General features: G+C 38.2%; 1 pseudogene; it reads right to left on the bottom strand.

The window, feature by feature from the left end:
* Positions 1–9,227: 9,227 nt before the first annotated feature.
* Positions 9,228–9,327, bottom strand: LOC118608138 (annotated as a pseudogene).
* Between the last annotated feature and the right edge of the window lie 1,199 nt (positions 9,328–10,526).

Raw genomic sequence — 10,526 nt, 5'->3', positions numbered from 1 at the left:
GCAAAGGAGTCAAGAAATAAGGGTATAAGTTCAGGGATAAATTCTGAGAAAAGTAGTGGGAGCAGAGACTAACACACAGAAACCAGAGGTATTCTGAGAGAAAGCATACAAGTTAGTTGCAGAAGAGAGATGGAAAAGGGTGTCATCAAGGATATTCCCCTTGGAGTTCCTATAGATTCTTCTATGGCTCCTTTTCCATAGAGGCTCCTGGATCCAGGTAGGGGACAGGGAGAGGTCCACTATTCACCTCCACCAGTAGCTTTTGTAAGTAGTGCACCTCGTTAGTGGTACCTATGAACTTGATAACGTTGTACATGATGGACGGCAAGAGAAGTAACATATGGGAAATAACGTCTCTTCGTGGAGCTAGTCCCACATGAATTCCACAGATCCAGCCTCCCTGCCACCCTTTCCTTAAGAAGAGTGTACCAGGGGCTAGGAAATGAACAGGAGCAGCTGCCAACAGATCCTCTTGTCCAGGGATCCTTACTGCTACTTTGTTTTCCAATCAGTCTTCCCACCTCCCACTCTATGCCATTCAACAGACAATCTAGTCACTCCTTGCTACAGCCATCTATTATGAACTCTGCACCTCAGATATCTTTGATCTGCATGGAGACTAGATACTATGGAAACAAGGAGTGACAGAGCTTAGGAAATTCTGCATTGTCACCCTAGGGTGGTTAATCAATTCAGCACCATCCTGCTTTCAGTATTGTCTAGCCTAAAACTACCAGAAATATATCTGTAACCAAACAAAATCGGGCTTTTACTCATTGCAGTGAGGCAGAATGCACACCATGGAGAACCATGAGGTGTTCAATAAGAAGGCATTAGGAATGAAGTATAGGAAATGGGCTTAGGTGATGTTTTGGAAGGTTCAAGGGAATGGGGATTTGCTCTGGATTTTGTACTGTTAGAAAGTGCGGATAATTCTGGGAAAATTACTAGAATCGACAGTGTACAATTTCAGGCACTGGGTCAAAAAAGTCACTATGGCTTTCTGTTTTTGTTCTCTGTCTCTCTGTCTTTGTCATTCTGTCTTTCTACCTCCGTGCACTCATATCAGTGCCTTGAAGAAAGCCAGCTGCTATGGGAGGACACTCAGGCAACCTTTATAGAGGCCTTGGTGACAAAGAACTGAGGCCTCCAGCTGATGGCTAGGTGAATGCACTATACTGAAAGCAGATCTTACAGCTTTAGATAACATGCAGATTCAGCCTATATTTTAATGACAACCTTATGAGAAAAGCCGGGCCAGAACCACCCACCTAGGTCACTTCTGAATTCTCAAGAGACACAAGTTCTGAGGTAATAAATGTTTATTTTTTTAAGCCACAGTTTGGGATAATTTGTTACAGAGCAATGACCAATTAATACAAATTAATACATTAACTGAGGTATAAAATTGGGATGATTATTTCATCAAACGAGGCTTATAGGGGTCAAATGTGAGAATATAGCCTATGAAGCACTACCACACAGTGGGTTTGGGTTTCCCTGCCATCAATCTATGAAATGGATTTTAGTGTACAGGGTGTTCATTAAGTAGTTCCTTTGATATCAGCACCTGTTGATATAAATAGTAAGAGGCAGTATTGAGCAGATGGATAAGTTGAACTGTGTGCAGATGCAACAAGAGCCTCAACCAACATAGCAAGAAGCTCTGGTGCTACAATGTTTGTTTGAGTACTCCACACTTGGGGCAAGATCTGTCATTGAATGTAAGCAACCTAAGAAGGCCCAAGTTGTCTTTCAGCCTACCTACTAACAGTATTCCCAGCAGTTATAGAACAACATCCCTTCATTGAAGGTGAGTACAGACAATGCACCAAAAGCATTGCCCAGTCATCAGATGGTCCTTTAAGACAGTAGCAAGGCTGGAATTTGATTCACTGTTGGGATCCTATTGCTTTGTTTCTGTTTTTATTCACCAAATATTTTCTTGATACTTAAAAGTTCTAAGAAACTGGGGAGAACACATGAACTGGTGCCAGGTACCCTACCTGAAGTGAAAATTGTGAACATGCATAATCCAGTAGCTTTTTTATCACATAAAGGAAAATACTTTCGAAGTAACCTTTAGAATGATGTATTTAAAAAGTAGTTTTGCAAAAAGTATATGTGATTTTGTGTTTGTGTGTCCAGAGAACGTGGGATACGACTCCTGTTGGAGGATGCATATTTGCAGTTAATACCATCAATTTGTCAGAGTACTCACAGATATTCATTCATTCATTCATTCATTCACCCCCTCCCCCACATACACTCATGCAAACAGATTCTTCTTTAGCGGAAGTTAAGGCTGAAGGGAGCTTCTTGAAACATGTTTCAGCAGAGGCTAAAGCTGAAGGGAATTTCTTGCAACATGTTTCAGAGACCTAGTGTACTGCATGTTAAGAGAGCAGTCAATCTCAATATCGCAGTTCCAGAGGTAACATATTTCAGAATCAAAGTAAGTCTGAGCAGTGTTTCCTTGAATTAACATTAATTAATACATGTTTCACTTTCTAAAATATTCAGACAAAGCTTTTCCCGAAAGGTTTAATTATACTGCTATCAGCTAAGGATGTGTCTACAGTAGCAATCGCCTTCAAATATCACAATTTGATTGGCACCTCACATCTTCAGGCAGGAAAGTCAATGGCTCACTTTTTCCAGAATTCAAGGCAGAACACATGGAAATGTTAGTAGCTTTAAGAAACCTCATTATCTAAAATACCAGACCTTGTCATCACTTCTAATTTCCCAGTCCACTCTTCTCTGAACCTCAAACTCTCATTTACAGCTCCATGTATAACAAGGTGTTAGTACATACTATCCTATGCAGGCTGTGATGTGTGAAACGTGTGACAACCAAGGTTCTCTAACAGCTATCCGGACCACAATGAGTGTACCTCCATCTTCACCATGCATGAAGTCTCTTGTTTCTCCTGTCTGTCTCTCCAGCTGTGTTTGTGTGTCTGCAGAGGAGGCATAAACCGAATATCTTAGTGTGATGGTGACAGGAGCTTTAGTTTCAGTGAGTGCACAGAGCAGAGTCAGCCTGCACACAAAGCAATAAAACCATGGTCTTTGCTAACTACAAGTCCACTAGGGCCCTAGGTATGAAGTGAACTCCAAACTCAGAAGAGCCTTGAGGGAGGAGGTGTATGAAGATAGAGAATCTGGGGGAAAGTCACACGTATAAAACCATGTCTACATGTCTGAGTATCAGCCTCTGTACAGGGTCCTCCACATAGAATTTCTCATCGGCACACTGGGAAAAATTTTAACCTCCAAGCCTTGGCAACAGAATCAATGGGGGCAGGGATACTGACCATAGAGAGGGATTCTAAAGGAGCGCATATTGGCCCCTCATCAGCTCCTTGGGGCTTCGTCTGTGCCATAGAATCCTAAATGAATATGAGCATTGTAAAATTTATACAAATTATATAAACATTTTAAATTTCAATGGATTCTGCTAAGTGAAACAAAATTATAAAAATTCGAAGTGAAAACATAGTATATGAGAAGGATCTGTTTTCCAACACTCTTGCCACCTAAAAATAGTGTATTTTCTGTCCCAGCTTTTCTACTTTTGAAAATTTATGTTATCATTTAATATATTATATCAAGTTTTGCCTTAGGATTTCTGTAGTTATTGTAGCTGAGAAAATTTTCATAGCTTACCATTTCTTTTGCTCTTAATGACAATTCAGGTTGATATCATTTTATCTTTCTACACATTTATATCTACATCAAGTATATTATTTTTTTCTGTCAGTAATATATATGCCCATTTTCTTCTCAGATTTTCACATTCCTTTTAATTTTTACAAGCAAGGTGTTTTTAAAATTTAATACATTTTTGTAATTAAAGAAATAATGTGATTCATTTAAAAAATTAATGAAGAATACCTGGAAGTCCTAGAACCCCAACTTTTGGATTGATCAGTGTTAGAGAGCATCCCCAATCCAGTGAAATACACCTTGGGCTTTAGGGTAAGAGCAGGTTCCGAGTCCCTGTTCTGCATTTTCCTAGTACTGTGTTCTGTGGCAAGTGACTAACTGGCTCTAACTTTCACCCTCTTTGTAGGTAAGGCAGTGATAATAATACCTATTGTGAAATATATAAAGAGTGAAGATCAGTGACAAGTTCTATCAACAGAGAAGCAGATTGGTGACTTCATATCTGTCCCTCAGGTCTCTTTCCCTATGTCCATACCTGAGCTTTTCCCTGTATACCGCAGATTCTCAGGGACTATCCACATAGTGATTATTGCTGAGTAGGAGATTTGTTACGATTCTTATTTTCGTATTAATGTTTTCCATATTTTCGGATTACAGAAAGTATTTTACTATTTTAATAAAAACCATGTTTGTGCCTTCTTTGTTCTGACCCCAAGCCTGTAATAGCCACTAACCTCCTCAGCAGAGCGTGATACCATTATTCTGATATTAATCTGTGACATGTTAAAGAAAATCATTGCAGAGCAAGATTTCATTTTATATATTCTTTATAACCCTTGAAAAAAAGTATTTAGAAATGTTCGTTTCACTTTTTCAAATAGTATTTTTCATTGAAGAAAATTTGAAAATTGGAGGTCACCGACCACGGATGTCAAAAAAAATCTACGGATACATGTGTGTATGAGAGAGAATATGAATATAAAGAAACAAACAAATTAAATAAATAAATAAATAAATGATTGTGTGTATGTATAATTTGTGTATAATCGTTTCATTTCCAGATACATGTTTCTACAATATTATTTTTGTGATGATTTCAAAATTAATAAATTTGTTCCATAATTAATGCAATGGAGAAATATATAGTTATTGTAGAAAATTTTCTTGTATCTTTCATTCATTCAGGTGCACATCAATGTGTCCACTCTTGATAATTCAGATTTCATTCTCTAAATGTGTTTTTGTGTGTGTAACATCATATGGATAGGTTAATGTGAGCATATATACTCTTTCTCAAATTTGGATCACAATGTATATACTGTTCTTCGGTTTGCATTTTCATTATTTATCTCACTGCCTTTTGTACTTTAATCTTTATGTTTGATCGTGATGCATAGCTCTCTAAATTATTTCACTTCTTTTTCTCGGCTTTACTGAAACATAACAGACAACTAGTTGATCATATTTACATTGTACAATTTGACGAGTGTTTTCAGTTATACTTGGCATACAATAAAATATTAGATTCAGTTGTATAACATAGTGATCAGAGATCCACATAACTCAGAAAGCAATCACCCCCATTAAATCTAGTATGCCTCTTCTCTCTTACATATTTAGTACAACATTGTTAACTATTTTCCTTATGCCTCACTTTATATCTCCATGTTTACTTTGTGAATATCCTTTTGTACTTCTTAATCCCTTTGCCCTTTTCACTGTCCCCCCGAATCATTTCCATTTAGTAGCCCTCAAAATATTCTCTGTATCTATGAGTTTGTTTCCATTTTTATTGTTGTTGTTTGTTTTGTTCTTTAGATTCTTTATGTACACAAAATCATTTGATATCTGTCTGTCTCTATCTGATTACATTCAGCTCAATAACTTCTAGGTCCGTCAAGACAATATCTTTTTCCATCCCCTTCCGTTTAGTCTCTGTATGTCTTTTAATCTGAAGTAGGTCTCCCATAAGTAGCATATGTAGGGGTCTTGTTTTCTTAGCCATTAAGCCACTCCATCTTTTGGTTGGAGTACTTAATTCTTTTTCGCTTGAGGTACTTGTTGATAGGAATGTAGTTATTATCATTCTTCATTCTTGCTTTTGATTCATGTTTTTTCTTCTTAAAGAAGTCCCTCCAACATTTCCTGTAATATGGCTTGGTGTTAATAAATTCCCTTAGCTTATTTTTGTCTGGGAAGCTCTTTATCTGTCCTTTGACTCTGAATGATAACCTTGCTAGATATTCTTGATTGTAGATCCTGGCTTTTCATTACGGTGAATATTTTGGGCCAAGTCCTCTTGTCCTGCATAGTTTCTTTTGAGAAATCAGCTGCCAATCTTATGGGTGCTCCCTTGTAGAGAACTAATTGCTTTTCTCTTGCTGTTTTTAAGATTCTCTCTTTGTATTTAATCTTTGACATTTTAATTGCGATGTGTCTTGGTGTGGGCCTCTTTGGGTTCATCTTTTCCGGGACTCTCTGAGCTTCCTGGGGTTGCATGTCTATTTCCTTCACCAGGTTAGGGAAGTTTTCTATCATTATTTCTTCAAATAGCTCTTCAATTTCTTGTTTTCTTTTAGATACCCCTATGACACAGATTTTTTTTTTTTTACATTTAATCGTGTCCCATAGGCTCCTTAAGTTATTATTATAGTCTTGGCTTCTTTTTTCTTGCCATTCTGATTGAGCATCTTTAGCTTCTCCATCCTCTATATCGGTGGTTTGATTCTCTTCTTTGTCCACTCTGTTGATTCCCTTTAATATACACTTCATCTCAGATAATGTGTTCTTCATCTGACTGGTTCCCTTTTATAATTTTCATTTCCATTTTTATGTTTTTTAGCTGTGTTAAAGTTCTCACTGAATTCATCTACACTTCCCCTAAGTTCATTGAGCATCTTTACAACCAGTGTTTTGAACTTTGCATCTGTTAGATAGTTTGACTCCATTATTTCTGGATCTCCATTCTGTTTTCTCATATGGTTTCTGCTTCTTTGTCTTCCCATTTTGGCTGCTTTTCTGTGTCTATTTCTATGTACTAATCAAAGCTCCTTTGTCTCCTGGCTTTATTAGTGTGGCTTTGTGTAGTAGGTGTCCAGTGACATAGTCCTGAAAGGGATTCAGCTGCAGGCCAAGTTTAGCCCCAGCCTGTGCCCCTCCAGGGCCACCTGATAAGATTCAGTAAGCAATCTAAATTAAAGATGCTGTACTTATAGTTGCCTTAAAAGGCCTCGCCAAAAACCAAGGTCAACTCCAAGTGGGAATCTTGGAGCTGCTCAGCAAGGAGCACTGGATCGCTGAGGACACACCTGGATGTGGTTTAGATGGGGCCACGAATTGGAGGAGGCAGAGCTTCAGAAAATCCTCTGGTCGGCACAACCTCTGTTATTCAATTTGATGACATCTCAGCTATGGCAGCACTGAGTTCACACACTGGGAGGGGGAAGAACTCAACAGAGGAACAATGAATGCCATCAGCATTTTTGCCTGAGAGCGAGCCTCACCTCAGGTCCTTGGTGGTGCCCTCCCCTCAGCCCGTCAGCAGCCATCTGGGCACTGGTCTTCAGAGTGAGCAGGTTCATCACTGCGAAAGTCCACTGGTGGACATGGCCACTGCTTCAGCCTCTGTCTTACTCAGCCAATAGGGAAGGGCAGCTTCGTGTTTTCAACCCTTCCTACTTTCTACTGTTACAGAGTGATATCTTATTTCTTTCCCTAGTTGTAGTGCTTCCGTTCATCGAAATCCCAAGTGGCTTTGCTTGTTGTTTGCTCCGTGTTTCTGTCACAACTTTGATTTTGTCTCAAGAAAGATGAACAAAGCCTTTATTGTCTACACTTTTTCCCATCAAGCCAAATTATTTCACATTTGAACAATAGTTTTAGGTAATCAAATATATTTAAATGCCAATGATTTGCATATAAAACATGTTCCAAATATTTTTTCCAAAATTTTATCTTTTTTTATATGTGAATTTTTTTTGACGGTAGATAAACAAGGTCTTTTTAACTTCACCTTAATTTTTTCTAAACAAATTTGTAACATAGTTAAAAACTTTTTCATGGTTACACAGCTAGTTTTAAATTTCTTTGGTATCTATATCATGCCCACAATATACTCAAACAACCCATCTACTTGGTGGTGAAGAAGATGATGCGGATAATTTCCTGCTTCAGGACAAGAGCCTTAGACAGAGGACCATAAGGAATGGTGATGTGTAGAGATTCGGCAGAAGCACAGGAAAGGTGACTTTTAAAGAGAGAAGGAAATTAACAGTAACAATCACTTTAAGCTAGAAGTACTTTCCATGATATCTCCTTCAAGTAAAACAAGCATCATTATTATCTCCATTATTCGCAAGTATAAAAAAAGTTCTAAAACTTTTCCATTATGTCTTGAAACCTTCAAGGTTTTGAATGCAGGAATTCCCAGTAGTCTTGGTAGCTAATGCAGCACTGTATATTGCTTAATTTTTTCCCAACACGTGTTGTATAATTTTTACATTAAAAATAAATGAATAAATTTAAACAATTTCTGTACAGCCAAAATAAATAAAGGTGTGAAAAGTAGGTATTTGTAAGCAATGTTATAGACTTTATGCTAATATGCTTGACCAAAGAGGACTTTTGCTAATCAGTAGAGAAGGTGACAAAAGATTTCAACAAATAATTCAACTGAAAAAGCAAAATGTTTCTCAAGTGAACCTTTGGACGGATACCAAATGACATTAGCTAAAAAAAACAAAAATCAGGAGATGTCATAATAAATGAAAATACCAAATTAAAAAAAAATTATGTGATTTCAACTTTTAAAAATAATATATAAACATACCAAATACTTTAAAATATTTTAAGGTAGGTAAACAAATTATTTAAGGAGAAATACATCTGGAAAGTTTATACCAATCTATTTACATCAGATATCTGTGAACTATGGTGATAGGATCATATACCAATGAAAGATGCAGAATGATTTCATTTCCTGAATATACATTTGTAGTGTTTAATATTTTGTAATTAGCCAAACTTGTTGAGGGAAACACTTGAACATATGTAATAATAAATTGGCAAAAAGTTCACATTTTTTTTGGAAAAAAATATTTGCTCTATGCTGTTTCATTTTTTAAAAAGACAGCTCTTGTCATTTTATCTGTGTGTTTTTGTCTTATATGTACATCATCCAAAATGTTCACAACTCTCATGCACATTTCTCTTCAGCTCACTCAGTGTATGGACTTCCTCTCTCAGGGCATTGAGACTCAGGAAGAGATTACTGTAAGGGGATGGCCTGCTGCATGCCAGGCTCTGTGCCTATTGCACTAGAATCCAGGCCCCTTCATTACTTCCTCCTCTTTGCAAAGTCAGATGGTCAGTCTAACTTTGGAACTTCCAGAGTAACAGTTGTGGCTCTGAAAAACAGGGAGCATCTATCTACATAGACCACAATTTTTTCTTTAGAAGAGGAGTTAGGGATGGGGTTTGAAGCTGTAAGGGCCCTTGATTGGGTGAGGCGATTCCTTATACGGCCTCAGTTTCCCCACCCCTGGATATCATAAAAGCTAAATATAGGATACTTCACCAATTTGCGTGTCCTCCTTGCACAGAAGCCATGCTAATCTCTGTATTGTTCCAATTTTAGTATATATGCTGCTGAAGCACTGACCTCAATTTTTAAATGGAAAAAGAATGACTTTTTTTCTCCTCTCATTCCAGTGCCCACTAAACCATGGTTTCTATTTCCTTTATGCTTCCCATATCTGTTCTTAGTATGCTCTCTCTTGGATGGACTGAATTTATTTTCTGTCATGCAGGTATTTTCAGATTTTTCTATAACTTTGCCCTTCCTTAAGAAGATCCCATATATTACAGTGAGAGTTTATGAAAACTATCCATGGTGGTATCATGTGCATTTAATTAAGTTCAGTCTCAGTGTCTGAATCTCCATATAGCATCTGAATGATCCCTGCCAAACTACTACATCTCATTAAGCCTTGGCAACCTCAGAGAGGGAAAGGACCTGGTTATTCTGTGTATCTGACTCATGATGTGAGGTATACACGAAGGAAGAGACTATAATGCAACAGGCACAGAGCCTGGCATGCAGCAGGCCATCAGAGTTACCTGAATTTGTAGCCACAAGTGCTTGGGACACAGGCCTCCTGACTCTAGGTAACTGCTTCTGCGTCATAAAGGCTCTCTGGTGTTAGGCTAAGTAGCAAAATCAGGAGGGAAGCAAGAACAAGAAATTAAGTCTCCCCTGGATACCAGAACACTCCTCCCTATGGAGAAGGAACTTCTTTTGAGGATTCATCCAGTTTATGTGGCCCTGTAAAGGTGGTTTGGGAACTACTCTTCTCTTCCTTGACAGCTCCCCTCAATTTTCCAAAAACCCGTGGCTCCATCTCATAGATGGTCCTTACAAACACCCTTTGAAGACAGTGTTCACTGCTCACACACCACTCTGTGGGTGAGTTCATCACCATGAAGCCTTGGCCTCAGGACCCTATAAGGCAGTAGGGGGTTCTGGGCCCCCTTCCACCCCAAACCACAGTACATCCAGTGGACTCTCCTTTATATGGATGGCGGTGGTGCAAGGGCCCAGGATGATTGTTTTCCACTCCCCTGAAGATATGAGTGACCCTTGAGATACCTGTCATGTTGACATGTGAAAAACTTCTCTTGTGGATATTGTCATGGATTATATAAAATCTTCCCCAGGCTAGGGGTAAAAGACCTGAATTATGTGATGAGAATTGCAGAATTCTCGACTCATAACAATTCCTCCAAAACCTCTGCACCAAGAGACATGACCAAACTCTTGTATGGCTTATAGAAGCTTAAGGCTGTGTACCTAGGAT

This window comes from Rousettus aegyptiacus, unplaced genomic scaffold, assembly GCF_014176215.1.
Source record: "Rousettus aegyptiacus isolate mRouAeg1 unplaced genomic scaffold, mRouAeg1.p scaffold_m13_p_9, whole genome shotgun sequence".
NCBI lineage: Eukaryota > Metazoa > Chordata > Mammalia > Chiroptera > Pteropodidae > Rousettus > Rousettus aegyptiacus.
Note: the sequence above shows the minus strand (reverse complement) of the source record. Positions and strands in the feature narration are given on the sequence as shown.